Source organism: Schistocerca piceifrons, chromosome 2 (assembly GCF_021461385.2).
Source record: "Schistocerca piceifrons isolate TAMUIC-IGC-003096 chromosome 2, iqSchPice1.1, whole genome shotgun sequence".
NCBI lineage: Eukaryota > Metazoa > Arthropoda > Insecta > Orthoptera > Acrididae > Schistocerca > Schistocerca piceifrons.
Window position 1 is genome coordinate 397,660,431 of NC_060139.1, and position 3,353 is coordinate 397,663,783.

The 3,353-nt window shown below is 42.5% G+C and overlaps 1 non-coding gene across 1 annotated transcript; it reads left to right on the forward strand.

The window, feature by feature from the left end:
• Positions 1-2,477: 2,477 nt before the first annotated feature.
• Positions 2,478-2,593, forward strand: LOC124778142. Its single transcript, XR_007015856.1, has one exon. It is a non-coding gene; the product is annotated as a U5 spliceosomal RNA (small nuclear RNA).
• The last annotated feature ends 760 nt before the right edge of the window (positions 2,594-3,353 follow it).

Consider the following 3,353-nt stretch of genomic DNA (forward strand, 5'->3'; position numbering starts at 1 on the left):
ATCTAGGAAGGCAAAAATAACAATATGTCAGACCATCGTCAAGCCAATAGTGTGCTATGTAAGTGAGACATGGACTCTGACAAAGAAAACGGAGAAAAAACTCGTTACTTTTGAAACTAAAGTACTGAGAAAAATATATGGACCAGTGAAAGAAAATGAACAGTGGAGAATAAGGAAAAACAGAGAACTCAGACACTTATATACACTGACTGACATCGTAGTGAGCGTGAAAATTAAGAGACTAAGATGGTACAAACATGTGAGGAGGAGAGTGTAGAACACGGAAATAAAGGCTGTAACGGATGGAGAAGCTGAAGGAAAGAGACCACTGAGACGGCGGAGGATGAGGTGGAAGGATAATACCATGGGAGACATGCAGATACTGGGTCTGGGAGATGTCAGAAAAGTGTGGAAGGCTGGACTGAGTGAGGCCAAGGACCGGCTGCGGTTTGTGTGGCCAGTATAAGTAAGTAAGTAAGTAATATGTAATAAATGTATTACATGATAGCTTCAGTATGTTACTATGTTATATTTTGTCATGTTTTTCTCTTGTTTCTTAGGTTGGAATCAACTTTTGTAGAACAAATTTCGCGACGTGAAATTATCGTTCGGTGTTACTTACGGTTTCCAGCGGTGTTAGCCCATGTGTGTAGTACTGGATATATAAGTACAAATTAACAATTTTCAGATATTTTTTTACCTTTCTTTTACTGTGAGACCTTGCTTCTTGCCGAATTTCATGATTCTAGGTCAAGAGAAGTACTCTATAGGTTTTAATGAATAAGTCTGCGAGTATCAAAATACACGACATAGATGGCCATATCCTTTGATTGCATTGACTTAGAAGCTTAACGTTTTTGTAGAAGCAACGGACCATAGACCTCAGTATGTGACATAAATTTCAGTAGAGCGAAAAACAAGTCCAAGTTGCAACTCTGACTGGTTTTTGGTTCTACTGATTAACAGAAGTTGCTGACCCAAGCTACTCCAACACGCTCGAAGTTCGTACATCAATTTCAACTTGATACGTTTACCCGGCCCTCAGAAAAAGGCATCTTAACAGCCGGAGGGACAGACAGACAGTCGGATAATAAATGAAAAAAACTTTTTTCGTCTGATACAATTACAAATCAACAATTTACCGATTTTTACCTTCACTTGTCTGTGAAGCCATCCTTCTTGCCAAAATTCATGAATCACGGTCAGCGGCAAGTACCCTAAAGGCTTTGATGAGTGAGTCTGCGAGGACCAAAATATGTTTCACAAATTGTCGTATCTTTTGACTGCTTTGACTTAGGAGTTTAAATTTCTTACTCCGCCAAGGGACAAAGACCTTAGTATGCAACATAAATGTCAACTTGATACGTTTACCAATCCCTGAGAATAGTGATCCTATAAGGGTTCCGTTTTCACCGATTGAGCTACGGAACCCTACAAAGTAATGCAAGCACGCTCAGGCGCACCCTGGGTACGACACTATGAAAAGGGGTTTGTACATTTTACCGTGTTACTAACGCAACTGCGTAGCCGATGCTGTGACACTCGGCTGGGAGGTAGCCAGTCTGACGCCTGGCGGTGGAAGAAGTTTGCACCGCCAGTGTTTGGCTGGCAAGAGGATCAGAGGTGCTGGCATAAATTTCATGGTCATTGTGCCAGTGTTTTTCGCAATGTCTCATGAAGTAAGGGCATACGGCACTGTTGATGCTGATCTGCCCGATAGACAGCGGCTGTTTCTTGATGGTGCAGCGATTTGCGGGAAGGTGTCTGTGGTGAGTGACAGTAGGAGAACACTAGACAGTTAGTGTGAAGAGCAGCTAGCTATATAAGTAGAAAAATGTAAGTTAATGCAGATGAGTAGGAAAAACAAAGCTGTAATGTTCGGATTCAGCATTAGTAGTGTGCTGGTTGACACAGCCACGTCATTTAAATATCTAGGCCTAACCTTTTAAAGCGATATGAAATGGAACGAGCGTGTAAGGATTGTAGCAGAGAAGGCGAATGGCCGACTTTAGCTTATTGGGGAATTTTAGGAAAGTGAGATTCACCTGTAAAGCAGAATGCATACGGGACACTAGTGCGACCAGTTCTTGACTACTTCTCGACTGTTGTTGGATCCGCATCAGGTTGGATTGAAGGAAGACATCGTAGCAGTTCAGAAGTTGGTTGTTAGATTTCTTACTGGTAGGTTCGAACAACATGCAAGTATTACGGAAATGCTTCAGGGACTCAATTGGGAATCTCTGGAGGTAAGGCGACATTCTTTAAGAGGAAAAATATTGAGAAAATTTAGAGAACCAGCATCTACAGCTGACTGCATAACGATTCTACTGCCGCTGACGTACATTTCACGTATGGGCCACGAAGATAAGAAAAATTAAGGCTCTATTTGCTAGTGGAACAGGGACGCATCGTACTGTGGCGTGCGGAGGAGTATGTGTGCATATGTATATGTATATGTGGAAGTAGATGGGGACATTAATGTCAGGTTCTCCTTCAAGACGAATAAATCGTTCGCCTTTTACTAAATATTTTCGTGGAAGGAGACATAAATGTAGATGTGGTCATTAACATTGCTATATTTTGAGAGTAGTAAGCTACATGTTGGCACCAAATTTCACCTTTCCCCTCTCTCATCATGATACTGAAAGGCTGCAGTCAACCCACCCATCACGGAACTTTGTAGTTTTATTAGGTTCTGCATAGTGTATTTTCTCTGGCTGTGTTTTCTCAGATTGTTATCACGCCAGGGGGCAAGATCACGTTAAGAAACGGTCTGATTGATTTTTTCCCTCAATTTTATTACGTTTGATATTCGGCATCCCGTATGCCTGTACTCACCTTTCTCAAACATGGATGATTGCTTGGTTGTGTGAACGTAATTGCAAACACAAGCACACTGATGAATTCAGTTCGACTTCATCAGTTTCACCTTGTAGGCGGCAACAGCCCTTGGGTTCAAGTCTCCGATGCTCGCTTGCGGCGCTAGTTCGGCGGGACGTTTATCTTCTCGTCCTTTCCTGACACGAGGTATCGCTATTAGATCCTTCAGACAAACGCGCAAGGAAACGGTTGTCCAAATTTTAGACGTTGAATCGGTGGAAAATTCTGAACGGAGGAACCAGGCGACGTGTCTGCTGTTTCATTTGTGGAGGAGACGCCTTGTACCACTGCAATTTCTGTTTGTCAATTGGTCAGTTGCCCACCGTCAAATTTTCTTCCATCTCTGTCCTCGGGGTTGAAACAGGTTGAATTTTGTTCAGTCAGGAGTCGCCCTTCGGGGGTCTGTTGAGTATGACACGTCACTGCTGAGTGCTCTTGTAATATGATTATGGAGTTCTTCTAGTTAGTTTGTG